Source organism: Siphateles boraxobius, unplaced genomic scaffold, assembly GCF_051911475.1.
Source record: "Siphateles boraxobius isolate OS27281-9 unplaced genomic scaffold, OSU_SipBor_1 77, whole genome shotgun sequence".
Lineage (NCBI taxonomy): Eukaryota > Metazoa > Chordata > Actinopteri > Cypriniformes > Leuciscidae > Siphateles > Siphateles boraxobius.
Window position 1 is genome coordinate 726,885 of NW_027509205.1, and position 24,803 is coordinate 751,687.

The 24,803-nt window shown below is 39.1% G+C and overlaps 2 long non-coding RNA genes across 2 annotated transcripts; one reads left to right on the plus strand and one right to left on the minus strand.

The window, feature by feature from the left end:
• The first annotated feature begins 203 nt into the window (after positions 1–203).
• Positions 204–10,384, plus strand: LOC143725586 (uncharacterized). Its single transcript, XR_013198269.1, has 4 exons — positions 204–506; positions 1,625–1,686; positions 9,819–9,911; positions 10,124–10,384. It is a non-coding gene; the product is annotated as an uncharacterized LOC143725586 (long non-coding RNA).
• A 3,731-nt stretch (positions 10,385–14,115) lies between these two features.
• LOC143726138 (uncharacterized) lies at positions 14,116–15,114 on the minus strand. Its single transcript, XR_013198399.1, has 4 exons — positions 15,044–15,114; positions 14,794–14,964; positions 14,440–14,498; positions 14,116–14,253 (listed from the first exon to the last, which is right to left on the minus strand). It is a non-coding gene; the product is annotated as an uncharacterized LOC143726138 (long non-coding RNA).
• Between the last annotated feature and the right edge of the window lie 9,689 nt (positions 15,115–24,803).

The following is a 24,803-nucleotide window of genomic DNA, read 5'->3' on the forward strand; positions in this document are numbered from 1 at the left end:
TATATTACTGTTAAATTGATGACTGTAATATTCCAACAGACAAGCCCAACAGAGGACGTTTTTTGGTTTATTGAGGTAATTTCAGTTTAGGAATTTTATAATACATTGTTTCATAAGGTAACCCATATTTAGGCATTTAGCATAAAGTTAAAAAAAGTTAAATATTTGATGTGGGTGTTTTTTAATTGTGTTTCTTTATGGTTGCCAGATTTTGTCACAAACCCAACTAATCTCAAATGGTATAGCCTACAATTTTTTGGGTGAGAGATGTAGTCCCATCCAATGATCATTGACATAGGCTAGGTAAAATAGATCAAATCAATTCCCATGATGTTTTTTTTATTATTATTATTTTGCTTTCTATAAACGCACTTAATTGCAGAAAGAGCGGAATCGCACGGGATATACACCTGGCAACCAATAATCTAAACCGTCAGCCATCACTCGAATATTCCATTTCATCCTGAGCCTTTGAGGACGGGGCACTACCAGCAAGAACCAGCCAGGTGAGATGTACATTTTTATTTTTATTCAATATCTTAAAGATGTGTATTTCTAAATGTTTCACCCCATATGTGAAGATATTCATTTTACCATTAAATCGGTGGTGAGTTTGATAGCTTTGTAACGCAAACATTCAGATCCAGTTAGCCAAATACTATTTATCACAAGGTTTGCTGTTAATTTTAGTTAATAATTTCAAGTTTAGAACAAAGTAGTCGAAATGTTCTTGTTTCTGAACATTTGTTTGTAAATTAACTACACTGTGTGCGTGTGGCCTGTCGCGATCTATGGTCGCGATCGAGTCCTCATACTCGCCTAACGTTACCCCTACAAGGCTATGTTCGAAATCGACCCATGTTATGCACGACTTGAAGGGACAACCACAGTGTTTTAAGTCATATTATACATTTATAACGTGAGTACAACCGATGCACAAGTGAATACACAGTCAGTGAAAGTCGCGCGGAATGAATTCCCTCATCTCGGCATCCACGGTCATTCAGACCAGACCCAGCCGGCACACGACCGACCCAGCCGGCACACGATCGACCTTCAACGTTGAAATATGGTTGAAATAATGTCAGTTGTTGTTTCAACGTTGAAACAACGTTGATATAACGTTTAATTATAAATGGTTGAAAACCAACCGGTACATGACCAACCTTCAACGTTGAAATATGGTTGAAATAATGACAGTTGTTATTTCAATGTTGAAACTACGTTGAAATAATATGGTTGAAATAATGTTTAATGCTAAATGGTTGAAAAAGGGTAAAAAAAACACTTATAAATCAACTTTGATTTTTTTTTTACAAGATCTATATGTTGAATCAATTAATTTATGTACAGAATAAATAATTTCGGCTTTTTAAATTATTATTAAGATTATTATTTAAGACATTATTATTATTTTATTATCATTTTACATTTTTATCATGAACCTTCTGATATAAATATTATAAAACATTGCGCTGCTTTACCACACTGAAACAATTCCTATTGGTTATTTAACCTTATTTGCTTTGATCATGATTGGTTAATCTGTCTGTTATTCATGAAACTGGCCAATGAAACTGTGCGCGCCATTTTAAGTTTGAAAATATGACCGTTATCCTTACAGTCTTTCAGATCGCGAGACTGGTCACGAAAGAAAGTGGTCTGCGAGGGCACGGGATCAAAAAGGTAAGTCTGATTTCACAAATATACGCAAGGTCATGAGTTAAACGCATTATGTCAGTGCTTGGAGAATTGTAAATGCACAGTTTGTTGAATGAATTTACTAACTCGATATTCAGGGAATGCTTTTCCACATTTGTGTCGCGGAGGCCTACTTTTACAGATGTCGATTGAGGCCTAACGTTACTCGTGCCGCTTCAGTGTCGTTTTGCGGTTGCTACGTCGATTTTCAGGGAGAAAACATTATACGTGTGCACACAAATAAAAAATTTCAGGAAACAAAAGTGTAACGTTCGAAAAGCTAATTTTTCCGTTTAACAGTCGTCGTCATTACTGTCCATTCACGGTAATATCGCGAGATTCGAAGCGAGACTGGCCAAGGGAAAGAGCATGAAAGAGATGGGCGATATGGAAAACAATATCCAATCGAGTTTATTTTATTTTATTTTTTAAATATGATTCACAAAATTATCACGATTCTTTTTCATGTTAGTTTTACTGTTTTGCAAGAGCAAATAATAGTTTAATTAGACTAATGTTGGGCGATATGCTTTCATAACATCCTATCGTCAGAATTACATCAATGAGGCTTTGCAAGAGCATAAGATGTTAATCGAACAGAGTTCAGATGGTAGCTCTGTGGTCAACGCAACAGCATGAGACTCTCGAAGCTTCAAGCGACCCAAGATCGAATCTCATTGTAGCATACATGCTGTTAACCGATGTTGGCCGACAGCGTTAATGTTTTACCGTTCTTGATGCTTAACTGTTTATTAGCGAGTTTATTGACTGTTTATTTATTTAAAGTCAAACGTTTTGTTTAATTAGCAATGGCAAATTACAACTTAAATTTGCTACATTTCTGTAGAGCCACTGCACAGACAACAAAACTGATAAAGGAAGATTGTCTGCCGATCGCGTCAGAAAATGAAAAAGCTTTTCTTTAGTCTGCTAAATTATTGTGTAAAAAAACACTAAAATTACTTAAGTTTGAAACCCATTGAACATTTCAAGGTGTAAATTAGTGATGCGCGGGTCGTCTCATAACCCGCGGGTCGGGTTGGGGCGGGGAAAGAAATTGTCACTTTATTTGCGGGGCGGGTTGGGCCGGGTCATTAACTTTTTTTTTTTTAAATCCATGTATGTTGCGTGCAATTTCCAGCCAGAAATTAGGTTCTTTGATAAGGTTACAATACGAAGGCTGTAGCACTGTAACTTGCGTGATGTTCCCAAGCTTTGGTGTCACGTGACACGTCACGAAAGCGACGCGCCAAGCAGCTCCCGCCGACAGCCAGACAACAAAAACGGAGAAAACAAGAGAAGATGGAAGACGAGGTGCGGGAAAAATTGAAGTCGGGAGTTTACGTAACTAAAACAAAAAAAGGTCAGGCTGCTAAATCATATGTTTGGGACCGGTTCTCACAAATAGTTGCAGCAGAAGACAAAAGCAGTATCGGCTACGTTAAGTGCAACTCCTGTGAAAAAAATATATAAACCAAAAAAAATAAAAATAAGTAAAGTACCAGCACATGTCAAGTCCGAGGTCACAGCTTGTGTTGAATTGTGCTGTCGAGATCTGCGGCCCTTCGACATAGTATCTGGAGATGGATTTCATTCCGTAGCCCAGTGTCTAATTAACATTGGTTCACGTTACGGACGTGTGGATGCCAGCAGTGTACTCCCTCACAGGCAAACTGTTGGCGACAGAGCCAAAGCGACCGCGCAAGAAAAAAAAGAAATCCTCTCAAAGAGGATAAATAAAGCTCTGGATTGTGGCATAGCTATTACCACTGACATGTGGACCGATGAGTTCAACAAATGAGCATACACGGCGTTTACTGGTCACTTAATTAATGACGGCTGGAAATTGGAGAGCCGTGTCATAAGCACAGCTGAATTTGACTCTACTCTCAAAAAGACAGCGCACAACATCCACGAGCAAATTATTAAGGAGCTGCATGGCTTTGGCATTGAACCTGCTCACATATCGAAAGTAATGTTTGTAAGTGACCAGGGCGCAAACATAAAAGCTGCCCTTCGCAGCTACAAGTGGATTCCGTGCACAGCCCATGTCATTAACATCGTTCTCAAACACACATTTGATGTAAAAGAGAACACGCCAACATACATGCGGGACGTGAGTGATGTCATTACAAAGTGCAAAAGCCTTGTGACATACCTGAAAAAATCCGGCACTGTAGCTCCCACACACCGTGACACAAGAATGCGAAACCCGGTGGAATAGTAAAGTTGCGATGATGCAGTCAGTCAGTAAACAGTACCGTGAAATCCAACAGGCCTTGCAGGAGAAAGATCAGCTCCACAGAATGGATGGCATTCAGCTGGATGTGTTAAACACAGTTAATGAGTTTTTGTTGCCTTTTAAAACTGCGAGTGAAGAGATGGAGGGTGATGCATATCCAACTATTCAGCTGGTCGTGCTTTGGTTTTTTAAACTGAAGAAACACTGCGAGCCCCAATTCGGTGATCCGGAATACATGGCTTATATTCGGGCACAGGCAACGCAGCTGTTAAACGAGAAAATGTCCATCAGCGTAACCCACAAGCTTGGAACATTTTTTTGTCCCCGTTTTAAGTCCTTGTAGATGTTTCAAGCGGAGGAGAGAAACGCTGTGTACGACCAGGCCAGAAGACTTGTCAGGGAATTTGACAGTGCGCCGCTTACACCTGCAGCAATAGAGACAGAGCCGATGCCTCGAGGTGAGTGAGTACTAGTAGCACCAGCAAATAGATACGCCTATTAGCCAGGGTCTTGCGTTTAAACTTTTAGCTACAGTGGTCTAATGTATGTTTAAAAGGTTAAATATTGTTATATTTTATTTTTAGTTGACGAAGCCGAGCGAGTCAAAAGAAAAAGATGAGTTTAGTGAGTGGGAGGATGATAGTGAAGAAGTTGCTGAGAGAGACGAGGTTCAGCGCTACATTGAGGGCCAGTTCTTCTGGGATGGAGAGGACATTCTAATCTTCTGGCAGTCGCAGTCAATTGCCTTTCCTGTGCTTGCCAAGGTGTCAAAAATGATTCTTGAGGAGCGCATCAAGCGAGCGTTTTTCTTTGCCTCTCTCTCGTTCTGGATCTCTTTTTAGCAAGTTTATTTAGTCTCCCTCACTGCGTGCGCCGGGTCTCTCTCGAAATTAAACATTTCAGGGTAAAAACACATCATACAGCTGATAACACTGTATATGTCGCTGCGTGTCATCCATACAAATCGCGAAAAAAATACAGTAACCGATTATTTAGGCTTTGTTGCTTCAAAGACACAGCATGCCTTGTTGAATTCATCTTACAATAAAACGAGGTTGATCGCAAATTAAAGAGCTCTGTATCTGCTGATCACTCACCATCGTTTCTTGGCATGAACGTGTCGTCAACAGTTCATGTTTAGATAATGCCAGATTGTTGACAATCATACACACTGCTCAAACACTCTAAAACTCTACAAAACCAGTTGAATAAACTGGATTGAACACTTCAATTTAAATTTTGTGTGACATTTTTTTTAAATATGCTACAATAAATAAACTACAATATTTATAATAATAAGATATGGGGCCTACATTTGGACACATCGAGAGATTTATCCTTAAAATAATTTAGCCTTTGCTCATCAGGCTGGCTATCCGACACTCTCCATATGAAAGAGGAACATTAACACCTATTGTCCTGCACACACTAAACTGTCCCTCCAAACCCCCACAGGCTATCTCACACTCACACACACACACACACACACACACACACACACACACACACACACACACACACACACACACCCCACAGGCTATCTGAGTTTGAGATTGACTTAAAACAAAGTTCAGCGCAATTCACGCTTAAATCGCTATTCTAGACATTAGCATTAGGCTATGAAAGTGTTGATAATGAAGGAATTAAATGATTTAAGCTACATGTAGTGATATTTCTGTCATAAAAGTTTATTACTAAATATTTAATTATTTCAATAATTTAAGAAATAAAACTGGTTTGGGCCAGCTTTTTCCAAGCAAAACTATAATCTTCAAACGCATGTTCTCATGAATTCTCATTTGTTGTCATGAACAAAATGTTCAACTCAATATTAAATTCTACAGGGATCTTTAGATCCTTACAACCAGGGTGGCATGCAATTTGTGAATTAAGTTTTTTTTTATTTTTATTATTATTATTATTCAAATAAATCTCGAACCACGGTGCTTCGTGGTACTGCTGCTAAACTAAATAACATTTATAGAATAATTATGAACTTAAATGAAAGAATATCGCAACATTTTGACAAATATATTATTTGATCTGTTTTTACATTTTAATTCAGGGCGATTTAGCCTACATTTAATTAGAGCGAGATTTTCACCCTTGTCATTTTCTCATTGGGAAGCGCTTAAACTGGCTAAACTGGTACCTCTCGTTTTCATATGGATTACAAAATCAGATAACATTTATTAGCCTAAATATTTAGACATTTAAAGGCTTTAGACATAGCCGATTTCTTATCGTGACTGAGCTGAGGCAAGTGGCTTTCGGTTCATATTTGTGACGCGCAGTTGCCGGAGACAGAGACGACAGATAAACTTTTGTCGTTAGTCTAATATGAATAAAAGTTTACAGTTTTGAACGATGTAGGCTACTCTACTCTTATCTATGACCAAAAAATCAAGGAGTAGCCTATTAAGTTATTTTAGCTGTTATGAGAAAAATAAATCCAAATGAACGCGCCGCCGCGTTTGTCGAACACTAATTCAACATGCCAGAATAAAACCCGATTTTAGAAAAATGCATATGGCCACTCGGCGTGGTGTGCCAAAACACTTAATTATAAACTTCAATATTTCATTCAAAATAATCTCAAAACGCTTTGTGACATTTTGTAAAGCCGTGCATGCATTAAGGCCACTGGAACTAATGAACTACTGAAACGCTGGTTTTGGTTTTATTGTTTGTCGTTTAAACGTGCCTGTTGCATAGGCTATCTTTATTTTATATGTTTATGGTCTATTGGTGAAGTAGCCTATAGCATTGATTACTGTGGAGGGAGGGGTGTGGGGATTAAAATAATTCAGCAGAAGCAGGGATGTTTAGACCAGAGGGAAATCCCCGTACCCCCTGGCAAATCACACTTTACTTAAAACCTTAAAAACTCTATAGACTATAGGTATAGGGAATCAAAGGCTATATATATATATATATATATATATATATATATATATATATATATATATACATATATTATTGTATATAATATATATATATATATATATTATTATTAGGCTATTATTATTTTTTTTTATTTTTTTTTACAGAACTGCTTTTGAAATTACGATTGGTATTATTATACAGATGTAAAGTCGTTCTGTTGGATACTATTTGTTCCTTATTGTAAAATGGAAATGCTTGGTAATTTTATTTTATAAATATAAGCAAAAAACTAAATGGTGTAACAGAGTTTTAGAAATAGACAAATCTCTCTGCATTAATAGCCTAAATATAAAATTTAACTACAGTAGTCCATGTTTGATCGGGCTTTGAACCCGTGTCATCTTAATGATCGAACCATAAGTTCTACCACTCGGCCATGTCTTAACTCACTGAGAAATGCCCAAACGTTTGTTTCTCCAGTGTGTGTTCGCTCACATGAGCGAGAAAACGTTTTGTCGTTAGCCTATTGTGAGTGTAGGCCTACTTTACATGAAAAAAAGTAGACCTTTTACAGTTTTAAAAGATGATTTTATTTTAGCTGTTATGAGAAAAATAAATTCAAGTGAACGCGCCGCCGCGTTTGTCGAACTCTAATTCAATGCCAGAATAAAACCCGATTTTAGAATACGCACTCGGCGTGGTGTGTCAAAATACTTAATTATAAACTTCAATATTTCGTTCAAAACCACCTCAAAACACTTTGTGACATTTTAAAAAGCCGCGAATCAATGTATTAAGGCCACTGGAACTAGGATCGTAACTGAAACGCGCTGCATGTTATCTCTCAATACAGGAGCAGAAGCGCTGGTTCAGATTTTATTGTTTGTTGTTTAAACGTGCATGTTGCATATTTTAAAAACAGCATTGATTACAGTGGAGGGGGGAAATCCCCCACCGGCAAATCACACCTTGCTTAACTTAGGTTAACCATGTTTTTAAAAATTCTTTCTGCATGGAACCCCATGAAGTTTTATTTTCTATTTTTTTAACAGAACTGCTTTTGAAGATGTAAATTCAGTCAATCTGTTGGATGAGATTTGTTCCTTAGTGTAAAATGGAAATGCATGGTAATTTTATAAATACCATGTTTATTCGGGATTTGAAACGCTGTCATCCAAATGATTGAAACCTAAGTTCTACCACTCGACCACAACTTTTCTCACTGAGAAATGGCCAGAAGTTGGGTTGTTCAGCAGTCAGTGTGCGCGCGCGCGAGAGAAGCGCTCTTCAATCTTCTCATTCCTCAATAGTTTAGCGTCATTGATTGCACCCAATTTATTTTCACTGACTGCGAGATAGGCCTATTTTAACTTTTGATTCATAAAATGTTCTGCTCTAAAAGTTTGCTATATTCTGTTTAAAATGTAGGCTACTTATACATAATTACGTTTTGCTTTCGCTAAATGTCCCTTTGCGCCACTTGGTGGTCATTTCGCGAACGACTTTGAAATGCGACTGGTTTATTTTTGCCGCGGTGGATTTGCATTCTGGTTGTCCACCTACTGTATAAGTGTTGTACATCATTAGATCCTGTTAAGTGTCTATTTTTTTGTGGATACTCACAATAAAAACAAAGTGTTGTGCTTTTCGTCAAATAAAGAAAAATAAACATGACGCGAGTTTTGCGTTCTCTCTGTCAGTGAAGTCCATTCTGAAACGCGTCCGAAAAATGAACTGTAACTCAGTCAATACTTGTCACAGAGACACGAGAGATGTGTCTTTTTAAAGCTTGTATTCTCTTCTTTTAAATTAAGTAATTTAAAAAAAAAAAAAGAAATATTTTCGTTCTCAGTTCATTATCTTTAATGAGCTGAGGCCGCCACGCCCCCAGCGCTGTTCACATGGTAAATAGGTGATCTAACGTAAATAGGCACACTATATTTTGCCTAGTTTTGGCTAGCTTTTGACATCTAACAGGCAAGATTGCCTCACAATATCCCTAACATTCGTATACGCTCGTGTAAACTTTTTTGTGATATTTCTCTCTAAACACATTTGTATATTACATATATTTCACTCAGTTTTGATTAGCTTATGACACTGATTATCATGCTAAAATACTGCCTTATGCGTAATGTATTTTGTTTGCAAATAACTGCTTAGGTTATATAATGATTTAGTGAAATATATTTCAGCCTCCGGTAAAATATGTGATACTGTCTAAATACAATATATTTTTTATATATAAATGTTCAGTTTTGGTTAGCCTATGACACTACTTATGCTAAAATACTGCCTTATGTGTAATGCATTTTGTTTGCGAATAACTGCTTAGGTTATATAATGATTTTGTGAAATATATTTCAGCCTCCGGTAAAATATGTGTTACTGTCTAAATACAATATATTTTTTATATATGTTCAGTTTTGGTTAGCCTATGACAGTACTTATCATGCTTACTGCCTTATGCACAGATGTTTGTGAATACAGGTGTAAATGTTTGAAATGTATTGATGTGTCGTTCGCGAACAATCCGTTCATTGTGTATCCCTAAATGCGTGCGGTCTATATGGCCCATCAACAGATACTCGCGGTGACGCGTTTTACGGCCTATCAATATTTCTCCGTCCCATGGCCCATCAACAGATATATAAATGTTCAGTTTTGACACTACTTATGACACTACTTATCATGCTTACTGCCTTATGCACAGATGTTTGTGAATACATGTGTAAATGTTTGAAATGTAGTGATGTGTCATTCGCGAACGATCTGTTCATTGAGTGTATCAGTAAATGCGTGCGGTCTATATGGCCCATCAACAGATACTCGCGGTGACGCGGTCTACGGCCCATCAATAGATATTTCTCTGTCCCATGGCCCATCAACAGATATATACATACATTGTGCATCCATACCCATTAATTGTCCATCAGTTTACTTTGGATAATGTATGCTAACAGTTTTTTATTTTATTTTATTTTTTTAGGAATGTGTCTGCATCACTTTCTCCTTCTCCAGCACCTCGCATAGGGACACGCAGGTGTCGTTCAGTTCTCAGTGCGATCGAGAATCATACTGAGTAAGTTTATAGACGTAATATTTTACAGATGAAATGTAGCCTATTTGTGTTTGCATCGTCATAATGTAAAAGTTCCTATTCTTGTGTGAAATTACAAAAAACGTCTTTTTTTTTATCCATGGCCATTAGTGATTGATAATGATAATAATACAGTTTCTTTGATTGTGTTATCAGCATGCTCACACTTTTTCTTTCTTCTTTTTTTTTTACAGATGTGACAATGAACATGTCCAAGCACCTGTTCTGAAGAGAGCCAAGGCAAACAAGCAGGCGAGCAACAGGCAGTCACTCTGTCATGGAAAACAGAGACCGATGTTGACATGTTTCCACAGACACTGCGATTCCTGCCCGCACGGGAAACTGGACCGCAACTGAGCTCTGTAGACTCGCATTCGCCCATGAGTCTATTCAAACAATTTTTTTCAGAAAGTGCTGTGTCAATTCAGTGCCACAACACCTCAGGCTGCCAAGGCAACTGCAAAGGGCTGCAAATATAAATTAAGTGACACGTGATGGCCAAGTATGGTAACCCATATTTGGAATTTGACCTCTGCATTTAACCCATCCAAGTAAGTGCACACACATTAGGAGCAGAGTAGTGAGTAGTGAACACACACACACTGCAAACGTGGGTACACACACCCGGAGCAGCGGGCAGCCTTGAGTGGCGCCCGGGGAGCGATTGGGGGTTAGGTGCCTTGCTCAAGGACACCTCAGTCATATTCCTGCCGGTACTGGAATCGAACCAGCGACCTTTGGGTCACCAGTCCAACTCTGTTACCATTAGGCCATGACTGCCCCTAAATGGACAGATGTCAGCATCAGTGAGATGTACCGTTACATTGGGCTGCTGTTTTACATGGCCATGGTGAAGGTCAGCTCCATCAGGGACTAAAGACATTTCCATGTCCTGTACATGCATACAAAAAACACATGGGCGTTGACCTGTCTGATCAGCTGTTACAGTACTACACAACACTGCACAAAACCGTGAAGAGGTACAGAAAGATCTTTCTACACTTCTTGGACATTGCTTCCACCAACTCTTTCATTGTGCACAACGAGCTACATGGTAACTTGTCTCATAAAGAGTTTATGTAGCAACTTATCACAGAGCTCTGTGGTGTGTCACAGAAAACGGCACCAAAATGGACCAATAGTGACCATGTACCGGTTCCAGGAGCTGAGCTGACATCAGAAGGCAGGGATGTTGCCACAGTTGGTCGCCGCAATTGTGTGCATTGCACAACAGTGCGTGGTAAAAGGCAATTACCCCATGGAAATGCCAGACATGCAATGTTCACTTATGTCTTCAGTTGAACAATAACTGTTTTCAAGAGTGGCATAACGATGTGTGACTGTGTTCAGATGTGTGTGCTCTGCTGCTAACTAACTAACTAACTAACTAACTAACTAACTAACTAACTAACTTCCACCAACCATCAGCCTTCAGAAATCATTCTGATATGATGATTTTCTTTTTTTAAATCAATGTTGGAAACAGTTGTGCTGCTTAATTTTTTTTTTTTTTTACCTGTGATAGTTTTATCTGGATTCTTTGATGAATACAAATATTTTTTTTATATAAAAAAAAAACAAGTTTGGTCTTTTTTTTCATGTGATGTGTTAAGTGATAGTAATGACTTTGTCTTTACATTGTTAGGACATATTTCTATTTTGAATAAATGCTGTTCTTTTTATTCATCCGTTCATCATTCTTAGTTCAGGCTGCCTCACAGCACCTTGATGGGGCATTAGCCATTGGGGGAGTGTCTTTTGTCTCCCCTGGTGTGAATCTCATTAATATTCATGGCCATCAACACTCCCACGCATACAGCAGTGCTGACACAAAAACTGACTTACAAATTTTAAATTGTTATATTGTTGTTTGTGAAAGAGTGGTCAGAATGATTTTCACATTTTGTACTAAAAATTCTAGCCTACAAGAATAGTAACTCAAAAGTCTTGTGGACAACTATTCAGTATTTGTTAAATGGCCTTATTGCGGTGAATTTTTTTTCCCCAAAACGTACTAACCACGCATAATATTTTTTTTCTATAAAATGCAAACATGTACATCCATTTTGCTCACATATTATTGTAGCAGAGTTTGTGCTGAATACAGCATAATTATATGTTGGCCAATGGTATGTTGTAAGTAACTGAAATAAGCACAAATGTTAGGGCATGTCAAAACATCTCAAGGGCCCCAAAAACACCTTAGACCCCAGAGGGTTAAGAGAGCAGCCAGAAAAATGGAGCGCAACTGGAAGAAAACTAAACTACAGGTATTTCGGATTTCATGGAAGGAGAGCTCGATTGCTTACAGAAAGGCTTTAAAAGCTGCTAGATCTGCTTATTTTTCAACCCTATTAGAAAAAAAAAAACATAATCCGAGGTATTTGAACAAGTGGCTAAACAAACGAAAAATAAAGCTTCTAGCCCAGAAGTTTCTAATAATAATAATAATAATAATAATAATAATACATGTTATTCATAATGCGCTTTTCTAAAACCCAAAGCGCTACAAACAATAAAACAAGTAAAATACAGAAGTACAAATAAATACAAAATAATCATTACAGTACACATCATTAAAATACTAATCATAACAGTCTATGTAAGCAATTTTAAAAAGGTGTGTTTTTAACAACTTCTTGAAACTGGCTAATGTAGGAGCATTTCTAACAGTAAGAGGAAGTGCATTCCATAACCTGGGTGCCGCGACAGAGAAAGCTCTCTCCCCCATAGATTTTAATCTACAGGGAGGTTGCTGAAGAGTAAGAGAATCCGTAGACCGAAGGGAACGAGAAGGGGTGTACAGGCCCTGTCACAGTTATATCTGTGACTAAGTCACAGATATAAGAAGGAGCTATTTCGTGCATAGCTTTGTATGTTAGTGTGAGAGTTTTAAAAGCAATACGTGACTGGACAGGTAGCCAATGCAAACTATAAAGCACACCTGTTATGTGCTGACGTGGTGAAGTGTGTGTCAGCACACGTGCTGCTGAATTCTGGATGTACTGCAGGCGTTTTATAGATTTAACAGGTAAACCAACAAAAAGTGCATTACAGTAATCAATCCTGGGGTCTATTCCAGAAAGCAGGTTATGTGACAAACCCGGGTATGTTTAAGAGTAAGTAAGCGGATAACCTCAACTTTCGGTTCCAAAAACGGAGGTAACTTTCAGGGTATGTTAGTAGTCATAGCAACTCACTCTCTGAACTTAACCTGCTCCGGAGCAGGTTAAAAAGTTTGTTAGTTTGTTTCAGAGAGGTGACAGAACATGGCATGCCCTGACCATTTTAGTTACATAGCACTACTTAATCTAACCCTACTTTATACAGTCACAATATTTTAAATGTTTCTAATTATATAACTTTAAATTTCAGGGTTCTCAAATGTGATTGGGTGCATTAATGGAACCCACATTCCCATTAAAGCTCCTTCAGTCAATGAAGGAGACTATGTTAATAGGAAGTCAATCCATAGCATCAATGTGCAGGTGACAATAGATTTTTTTGGGTGCTAAATGTTTGGGTGTTTAAACCATTAAATCACCCTCATTACTGGTCCCCACTAACTAGGTAATATGTGGCCAAGAGGAACCCCCAGTGAACCCTGTAGACCAAAGAGATGGCAAGGTGGTACAAGACATGATTTGCCAAAATCACTTTAATTAAAACCAGTTAACAGTCAAGTGTTGTTCATTGTTTCTTTATTTACTGTAACAAAAGACATTTGTATTTATTGCTTTAGATTTCATTCAACAACAAATGACAGATTAATGTTCACATACTGTTTCCCACCTTAAGCTAGTGCTCCAGCAATTCAATTTCAAGTCTGGCCTTTTTTATGTTAAGCCTTTTCTCCTCCATTTGAAGCTGTATAAGGTCCATGTCACTTTTGCTTTTAACCCCTTACCAGTCGCCCCCCTTTTGGCAATCGAGTGCAAAATCACATACCCATAATAAAATGGTTGTTGCTAAGGAGTCCTGCTGACTACACACAAAACCAAGGTATCATTTAAAAGCTAACACTTGACAGTTTACTGTGAAATACTCAGAAGTGCTCTAGCAATTACTAATAGAGAGATAAAGCAGCTCAAAAACAATGCACAATTTTTTTTAATGTAAAATTCGGGATCACCAGTGATCCCTGCGGCTCAAGGGGTGGACCTTATACAGCTTTTTGGCAGGCAACTAGAAAGACTGAAAAAGTCTGTAATACAAACACAGACCAAATATTTAAATGAGGAAGGAGAACTGCAGAACATTTCTTACACTGCTAAGATTCTGTGTGGAGGTAGATGGGCCCTCATCTAAAATCTCCTGCCATATTCTGTAAAATGACAATGACAATTTATTCTCTTATGTAAAAAAGGGGGAGCGCATTCTATGCATCATACCTCCCCACATTTTCTGTTTCTGTCACAGCAGAAGTGGTCTTTTCATCATCATCCTACAGTGAAAATAAAGAAGGATGCTTGGTCTAGCAAACAGAAACCTAAAGACAATAATCACTTACAACTGTGACAGAGTGTGGTGTTGCAGGAGGATCCAAAAATACAATGTGGCCATCAGGAACTGCAAGATAATTAAACCAAGATAATCATGCATATTCAATACTCAATGTATATTCTTAAACAAATACAACTAATAAAGAAGGACATTAGGAACATCTAAGTACTAGTAATAAGATTACAGTATACAGCATATGCAGTCAAAGCAGCATGAATACTGCACAAGTGAATCAATGACTGTAAAATTAATTCAAAATACCTTTTTAAAATGGTGACAGTGTTGATGATTTTCTTAATTAAAACACTGACAAAAACAGTGAAAACATCAATGAACATAAGTATTAATATGGTACACCTACATTTTACTAAGCCACTTGTCTTGGTAGCTGATTCTGACGAACTGCCCCCTGGAATCCCATCGGCCACAGGTCGCCCTTTATTAAGGGACAGTGCCAGCTCCTCAGCTGGGGTGAGGGAAGGTGGAGGTGGACCCCCACCTGTTTTACGGGCCTCAGCCTTCTTTCTATTGGCTACATAGAAAACTAAATTACATTTAATACTAAATTACATGGCGTCAGTAACAAGTTTAGTAAGTTTAGAAAATATTACCTTGCTGGAGAATGTTTTTGTGTTTCATTTTGACTTGGCTCACACTTCTTATGGCTCCAGAAGGATTACACCTGATAAAACAAGAAGCCAACATATAACTAGCCAATTATGTGCATTACTACTGTAATATTAAGAAATGTATGGAGGCCAATACAAGTAAATACTTGTCTATTTTTACTACATGCCCCCAAAGAATTTTTGCGTCAAAAATTATAAATGGGGTATTTTCCCCTTTCAGTGTGACTCACAAGGGGAAAATACCCCATTTATAATTTTCTAAACTCACGCATTTACTCTGTCCATTATTATTTGCCCAGCCAACTTTCTTTTGCGTATGCAGCAGTATTGATTTTTTTATTTTATTTTTATTTTTTTTATAATGGGCTTATAGTCTTCATAAGCAAGCATTAAAACCTCCAACTCAGTTTCACCGAAGTATCGTATGTAGCTCGCTTTTTTTCTCCCTTGGTTTCCATGGTGACTCCTGAAATCGGCGATCCATTGAAAATGTCTTTATGTACTCGCCGTGCGCGCGCATTAACTCTGGGTTACCAATAGGAGGTTGATTAAACTAACTCAACATAGGTGTTTTGGAACCGACATACCCAGAGTAAGCAAGTTTGGGGTTAACCAACCAAGAGTTCAAGGTTTATCTGACGGTAAGTTAACCTTGCTTTCTGGAATACACCCCTGGAAGTAACAAATGCATGAATAAGCCTTTCAGCACCTGGTAGAGTAAGATAGGGCCTAATTCTTGCAATGTTTCTTAGGTGATGGAATGCAGATTTCGTAATACTCTTTATGTGAGAGTCTAGTGTCAGGTGGGCGTCAAAAATCACACCAAGGTTACGAGCACAAGAAGATGGAGATAAAACACTATTGTCCATGATCAAATTAAAATGTCTCCCTTTGTGAGTAGCCGCGCTTGTGCCAATGACCAGAATCTCTGTCTTAGAGGAATTTAGTTTTAAAAAATTATGATGCATCCACGTTTTTATTTCCTGCACACATTCCGAAAGAATTTTGGAGGTGACAGTAGAATAAGATTTTGAGCTGATGTAAATTTGAGTATCATCAGCATAAAAAAATGATTCCCCAGACCATATTTCCTAATTATTTGCCCCAAAGGAAGCATATAAACACTAAACAATATAGGACCCGGGACAGATCCCTGAGGAACACCAGAACGGACTTGTTCAATGTCAGATTTGTTGTTTCCCAAGACAACAAACTGGGAACGATCAGTGAAGTAAGATTTGAACCAATTTAATACAGAACCAGTGATACCAAGCCAGCTCTCCAGCCTATTTAGCAGGATAGAATGGCACACTGTGTCACAAGCTGCACTCAGATCCAACAAGACCAAGATGGTAGAGGCTCCAGAATCAGCTGAGACAAGCAGGTCATTCATAACACGAACCAAGGCTGTCTCTGTACTGTGTCCCTTTCTAAACCCAGACGGAAAAGGTTCAAAAAGCTTGTTGGATGACAAGAGTAGGTGGAGTTGTGCCACGACAACACGTTCTAAAACCTTGGAAAGAAAGGGGAGATTTGAGATAGGCCTGTAGTTTGATAGGTCTGACTTATCACATCCAGGCTTTTTAAGGACTGGTGTAATAGCTGCAACCTTTAGGGCTTTTGGAACAATGCCAGTTGTAAGAGAGCTGTTCACAATGCTACAGATGAGGGGACTAATTGAAGAAAGACACCCCTTAAGAACAGATGTTGGGATAGGGTCAAGGGTACTTGTAGTAGTATTCATAGCCATCACCAATTTTGAAATATAATCAGTAGTGACTATGGTAAAATTGGAGAATGCAGATTTAGGAAGAGTAACTGGATAGGTCTCGGGAATTGCAGAGCAAGGTAGCAGACTGATAGACTTGTAGATGCTTAAAATTTTTTCCATAAACTCCTGCACAGAAGAACAAATTGATGGCTTACTTGGTGCAAGAAGTTTGTTAATCGTCTTAAAAATCTTGTTTGGATTAGCAGCACCATCCCTAATGACAGACGAATAATACTCTGTTCTTGCTGTTTTAAGTGCTTCAGCATATTGACATAAAAAATCATCATACATTAGCTTATGGACAGTTAGACCTGATTTTTTATATTGCCGTTCAAGCTGTCTGCTTTTCACCTTAAGAACCCTGAGCTCAGTGGTATACCAAGGAGATGATTTGACAAATGAAACAACACTCTCCTAGGGGCTAACATGTCCAAAGCAGATGACAAAATAAAATTGTAGTGATCAACGGTTTCAACTGTTAAATACTCTGATATCATGCAAAAAAGAATGTCAAAATTAATATTCTCGACATTTCTAAAACTAATGACCCTCTTTTGAGCATTTCTTAAAGATGGGACATTTAGGGGCGGTTTCCCGGACCAAGATTAAGCCTAGTCCTAGACCAAAATGGCCATTTAAATCAGATTAACAGAAATGTGCTTTCTCTGTCATGGTTTTAAAAAGTCTAAGACTTAGTCTAGTCCAGAACTTCATAGGCTAATTTCCTGGAGGAAGACTAGAGCAACTTCAGGACTAAATTGAGGCTTAAATTAAACCTACCAGGAGGCAGGTTTACCTTCAGATTAATTTCATTTGGAGGACACATGGATTACTTGGACTATGTCAATGATGATCAGCGCTTTCCACCAGCCAGGCAAGTTCTTGCAGACAGAAGTGACCCATTGCAACGTTTTGATGAAATAAGTTTTCGAGATCGTTTCCGCATGCATAAAGTAAATGCAGTGGAGCTAATTTCACTCTTAGAACCCAGGCTTTCATTTGTGACCCAAAGAGGACAGCCTATTCCAGTTTGTCTCCAGGTGCTCATAACTTTAAGGTTCTTGGCATGTGGCACCTTTCATCGAGAAACTGGGGATTTATGTGGTGTCAGTGAACCAACAGTATGTAAAGTCATTCACAGAGTGTGCAGGGCCATTTGTGAATTAAAAGCACATTACATAAACTTCCCTGATTCTAGAACCCAGGCTAACTACAAGGTACTTTTCTATGAATATGGAAATTTCCCAGGAGTCATAGGTTGCATAGATGGAACCCATATTCCCATTAAGCGTCCCTCTACTCCTGATGCTGAGGAATACAGGAACCGAAAGAACTGGTTTTCCATAAATGTCCAAGGTGTATGCACTCCCCAGTTAGAGTTTTCAAACATTGTTGCACGGTGGAAAGGTGCAACTCATGATTCCCGAATTTTCCTGAACTCATCTCTGTATATACTCAATTTGAAAGAAGAGATCATAATGGAATTTTGCTTGGTGACAGTGGGTATGCTCAGAAGGATTTCCTGTGTACGCCTTACTTGCACCCAACAACAGCTGAACAACTGCGCTACAACCAGGCTCATATGCGCACAAGGGGCTTAGTCGAGCGCATGTTTGGAAGAGTCGTTTTCAGTGCCTTAGGAAAACACTCAGATTCAAACCAAGTAGATGCTGCACTGTCATCATTGCAACAGCTGTTCTTCACAACTACTTAAAAAAGCAGGGATGCCCAGATCCCCCAATAGAAGCGGATGACAATCCAGATGTGCCACCATTTACAAAAAACCACAGAGAAGGACTTGCATACAGGGATGCTTTTGCATTGTGCCACTTTAAATAGATCTTTTTACATTACTTAACTTTCAACCCTCTGTTCAGATCTGATACATGTAATAAAACCAAATATTTGTTAAGTGTAAAACTGTTTGGTCTGGTATGTTACTGAAACCACCACAACATCCATATTTTCTTAATAAAACAATTTTTATTTCACAGATTCATGTACTGTGACATTTGAGCCTGTTGCAACTCTATCTCCTTCATCTTTATATCCAGTTCTACTTGTAGTATCTTCATCTTCATTTCATGCTCCTCCTTAAGATATTTCAATTTATGTTCATGAAAATCATTAGCCAACTTTTCATGAACAGTGAGTCTTTTCTTCTGGTTACCAGTACTGGCAGACATTGCCACCCTTGCTTCTGAGGATGTGGAGGGTAAGCTGCTTTCCAATTCTTCAGTTCTGTTTTGACCTTCTCCTTGAAACATGAACAGTTCATATATGGTCAAATAAATACAGATTAAATGGGAAAATCTTTCACATCATATGATAGAAGCAAATATAAGTTTGAGAGCAGAGAAACAAAAGCCAAAATCAAATACTTAATATAGGTGTATGTGATTCATCATCTGAACTGTCCAGATGGTCATCATCTGGTATGTTCTCCAAAGGTTGCTGATTCTCCAGTATTCCTGTCAGTAACTCATCCAACACATCACAGTCTTTATTTGCAGGTCCTCCGCCAGTCTTAAACCTCTCTCTTCGAGCTTCAGCAACAGTTTTTTTAGGTTTATTTTGGTATTTTTCCACAACACCTATATTAAATAACTATTATAAATACAACAGTAGTTTTAAAAAGCCATAATAAAACTAATGATTCTTACCTGAAGTTGTTGTATTGTTCTTGTAGATGTGTGTTCATTTGCATTAAATTCATTACAAATAGATGTCCAGGCATTCCTTTTCTTTGATTCAACAGCTGATGTGTGCAGTTTACCTTCGATAACAGGATGTCTCGAAACTATTTGCTTTAAAATACTTTTCTCATGTTCAGAAAAGTTCTTTGACCGCACTCTCTTTTGAACTTCCATTGCCATTTGCTTCTCAGTTGCATACAATTTTAACCTTTTCTTGGTTCATTCCATGTTTTATAGGCAACCTCAATTCAGATAATCCTGATTTGCACAGGTGGTAGTAAATTAATCGAGTGTATTTTAGTTGAGGACTCCATAGTCCAGGTGTTAGTAATCTGTACTCCATCTGTGTTTCAGAAAGCCATTTTTTAAGACATGATTAACTATTCTAGATTAAGGCCTACTCCTGTCTTAATTTAATCTTGGTCCGGGAAACCACCCCTTAAGTTAAAAGTGAGAAGCTTATGATCGCTAATACACAGGTCACTGCTGTCTAGCTGGTCGATCTCCACCCCTACAGAACACACTAGATCATGTGTGTGACCCTTGTTGTGAGTGGGAAATTTTACATGCTGAGTCATGTTAAAACAATCAAGTACCTCCATGAATTCCACAGTTAGACTACTATTAACATTGTCCACATGGATATTAATGTCTCTAGTAAGAATCATTGATGGACAGACAGAGCTAACAGATGTAAGTAGCTCTGAGAGCTCATTAAAAAACAAGGAATTAGGCTTTGGAGGTCGATAAATGAATACAATAAGAACAGGAGAAGTACCATTAAATTTAAATGGAACACACTCAAATGATGATACGCAGGGAATAGTAATTTCCATAAGAGATAATTCATCTCTGTATATAACAGCAAGACCGCCACCTTTACCACTTAGACGTGGCCTCTGGATATCCCGGTGGAGTACTCAAATTTATGTTTATGAAGACATTTGGTTGGTGCCAAGTCTCACAGATACAAAATAAATCCAGTGCATTGTTCAATATAGTGAGTAGTATTACGATTCACCTTATGTCAAAATGATTTATGACCCTATGATTGACAGGTGGGCGGGGCTAACCTTTGACCTTCCGGAGGGTGTTCCGGAGGTCCTTTGATGTAGGGATTAACCTTTGACCTTCCGGAGGGGTTGTTCCGGAGGTCGCTTAATTTAGGGATTAACCTTTGACCTATCGATCGATCAAGTTGACAGTTGTCTTTGCCCTATTGACCTTTGTATGATATATAAAGTTGCCAGTTGTCTTTGCCAGTTGTCTTTGCCCCATTGATTTTGACCTATTGACCCCGGGGGGAAATAACTTCTTGGTGTGGGAAATCCCCTCCGTGTCGGGGTGAGAAAATAATTTTTCTAATGTCGCATATAGATTAGAATAGATTAGAATTACAAAAGTAAAATCATCTTACCGTTTCACTATGGTGAAGAATTGGATTAAAGTTGACAGTCTCCGCACTGTGTGTGTGCGTCTGTCTGTGAGTGTGTGCGTGTCATCCGATATCCTGGCATTCCTGAGCACGCTATATAAATGGGGATAGTGTGTTGTAGCCAGACCAGAAAGAGAACCATGAGCTACATGAGCATGGATGGTTCATCCTCCCCTAAAACCCCAGAGATGGGGCTGACCAGCAAGATGATGGAAAGTCTGACTATGGCACCGAGAAAGGCCATTGGACACGTCCGTTTGACAAACTTTCTCCATGAAACTTCGGAATGGACTCAAGCTGAATATATGATGTGTAGTAACCGTGTATTCGGGTACAAATTTCATAAACCCTCACGAATTGTTATACTCTACACCGCCGACGGCGTGGGTGAGTTTCAGCCTGGGGAAGATCCGTGTGTTGTATTTCCTGAAAAAGACTGGACTCTATTTTACACGTTTGTCTGGAAGGATCTGCACGACATCGGCGAAGAGCCTTTGTACACTGCCGAGTGGGACGGTGTAAGCCCAAACACCCGGTACCGTGTGGTAGGTGACCATACTAAAAAGAAGCCGAATTATTCTGTCTACATATTCTGCTGTAAAGACAAGACAAAGCTCGACAGCACTCGATCAGGAGTTATCCGGCCTAACGAGCATCACGATCTGTACGAAATGCAATTTGTGTTCAATTGGTGCGATCTGAATCTGCTGACTAGTGTTTTTTCAGCCATCAACAAAATGTTCAAATGGTGTGACCTGCACGACGGATACAACAAAATCAAAGTGCAGCTGTTCCACCCCGAGAGATGCGCGCGCAGCAGTTCGTTTACTAAGCCATCCACGCCCATTCACTACAGTCATCCTAAAGCTCGACTGTCAGACCCTCCCAAGCGTCTATATAAACCGTGGTTAAAAGTCTAGAACGTTCCGCCCTCTTCTACAACCTCATAAATTCCAGCGACCAGATCCTCCCGAGCAAACACATATAAACCATGGCTGAAGACGGAGGTCCAGAACCCACACACGTGTGCAGCTGCGGTATCTCTTTCTGCAGCATTCTCGACCCTGACGATAGCGTGATCGACCATATTCTGACCGACGACGCCGGACCATCGGGTCTCCACAAAGACTGGGCCCCGGCCAAAACTACCAGACGTCGCATAGCCTTGGCACCGTGCTTTGAAAACGACTGGGCTCAGACTAAAACTACCAAACGTCGCTTAGACTGGGATTTGGAGATCGAGTGCGACTGCGCTTGCACTAAACCTTCACCACCATCCGACAAAAAGCTTGGATCTCACAACCTGACTTACGAGTCCGACGGACGCGACGACCCCGATGCTAAACCCAATTTAGACGCTACAGACGGATGTTTCAGCGACGTTGGATTCAAAATCATAAAAGCAGCGGTCGTGGTGCTGTTGCAACATCTCATTGGTGATAAGCTCAAGGAGGAATGTGAGGGGTGTGCGATTGATCATCCTAGCCAGCTGCAGCATTCCTGCCTGTTTGACCCTCCCAACTACTTCTTCGACACACACTTTGATGAACTGTCAGGCAAGCTGTTTAAACCCAATTTTCATACCATCATTACTATTATCCTCAACCGGTGTGGGTTAAAATCTCGACCCCACCGTATTCAAGGAACAGTCGGGGGTATTCTGCATGAAATAAAAGACGAACCATTCATCACAGCCAAGCTAGAAGAAATCAGGGGGAGACTTCTGGACAAACCCTGCAAGGAGATCATCTACGACGTCGTTGATCTCTGGGAAGGTCTCTCCATCGTGAATGGCGAGTGACCAAACCTCCTCCGACATGGGCGTTGTGGGGAGTATAACACACTTTATAGCATCCATGTTTAAAGATCATTACAAAGACCAGATCATCGGTCTTATGAACAAGATTATTGAGGACGCATCCGATTCCCCGTTTGAAATTTTACGTGATGATGACGACAGTACACGTGAGACCAATCTCAAGAAAATAATGATAAATGTAAGAGGTCTGGGTCGTAACAATACATGGTGCTCTATGATCTCCGCATGTCTTGACGATGACGAACAAGTATGCTATGTGATAAAACAGGTTCTCGATTGGCTGTACGGTTCACAGTCTGACATCGGTGTCTATGATACGTTATCCATGTTCACGTTTGTAGTTGATGTATGTATCCATTTGGTCAAAAAGTCAAAGGGGTTAGACACTGATGATGAGGAGATGGTCGAACGTCGTCAATTGATTAACAACGTCGACCAAATTATTGAACTGTTTACCGATTATGTCCTAAACAGAAACATGTTTGTGTTCCGTGACTTTTTATTCTGGCTAGATTGTGATTAGACCGTTGTATTATATCCGTTTTACTTAGACTGTAACGTCATTATATCCATTTTTTTACTATGTTGTATTATATTCATTTTAACCTTGAGTGTGCATGTAGCATGATTATATCCATTTTTACTTAATGTTTGTTGTATTAAATTCATTTTTTTTACCTAGCGTGTACAGACATGTCATTATAACCATTTTTACTTAGCCTGTATATTCTGTAACGTCATTATATCCATATTTTTTTAATAAAAGATTGATTCAAATCATCCGTACCTCTCATTCTTTCACAGCGGGTGAAACATCATCATGTCCGAGCTCATGAAAAAGGCTTATTATACACCGTCCAACCCAGGTTCTTTAGGGGGTAAAAAACGATTAAAAGATGCCGTCTTAAAAGATAGCGGAGTCCGTCTAAGCGATAAACAGGTTTCAGAATGGCTGGCTGGTGAGGATGCTTACACATTACACAAAACAGCGCCGATAAAATACAAACGAAATAGGGTGGTTGTATACGGAATCGATACTCAGTTCCAGGCCGATCTGGTCGACATGACCGCTTATGCCAAGGATAATGACGGTCATAAATATCTGCTGACCTGCGTGGACGTTTTCACCAAACACGCGTGGACCAGGGTGTTGAAGAATAAGAGCGGGGTTGAGGTTACCAAAGCGTTCGAGTCTATACTCGAAGAGGGGCGTGTCCCGCAGAAATTGCAGACGGATCAGGGGAAGGAATTTTTTAACAAACATTTTCAAAATCTCATGAAAAAGCATGACATTAATCATTTCGCTACCGCTACCGATTTGAAAGCCAGCGTCGTCGAACGATTTAATAGAACGTTAAAAAGTCGCATGTGGAGATTTTTAACGGCTACCAATTCACGACGATACATAGATGTTTTACAGGACATTATTCAAGGGTACAATACCAGTTATCATCGCAGTATCAGAATGAGACCCGTGGACGTCAGCAGAGTCAATGAGGGTCAAGTGTTTCAAAACTTGTATGGGGATGTAAAGAAGAATAAGACCGAGAAACCCGTATTAAAGTTCAAAGTCGGCGACGTCGTCAGGATTTCTAAAGTGAGAGGTCCGTTTGCCAAAGGTTATGAGCAGAACTACACTGAAGAGTTTTTCACTGTATCCTCATGTATCCCGCGCCAACCCCCGGTCTACAGACTCAGCGATTATGACGGCGAAGTCCTTGAAGGGGTTTTTTATGAAAAAGAGCTGCAAAAAATAATTGTGAGTAAAAACAAATCTTTTAAGGTGGAAAAGATTTTAGGTCAGAAAAAACAAGGCAAATCTACGCTTGTTTTAGTGAAATGGCTAGGATGGCCTTCAAAATTCAACAGCTATGTAGATAAAAAAACTGTGGTGGACTTGCAATCTCCTTAAAACGCATCGACCATAACGGATGAGATCATACCATCATGGACGAGCACGGGTTCTACGTCACGCTACCATGCAATGCATCGTCTCGGGTTTACCCCCAAAATCGAATATC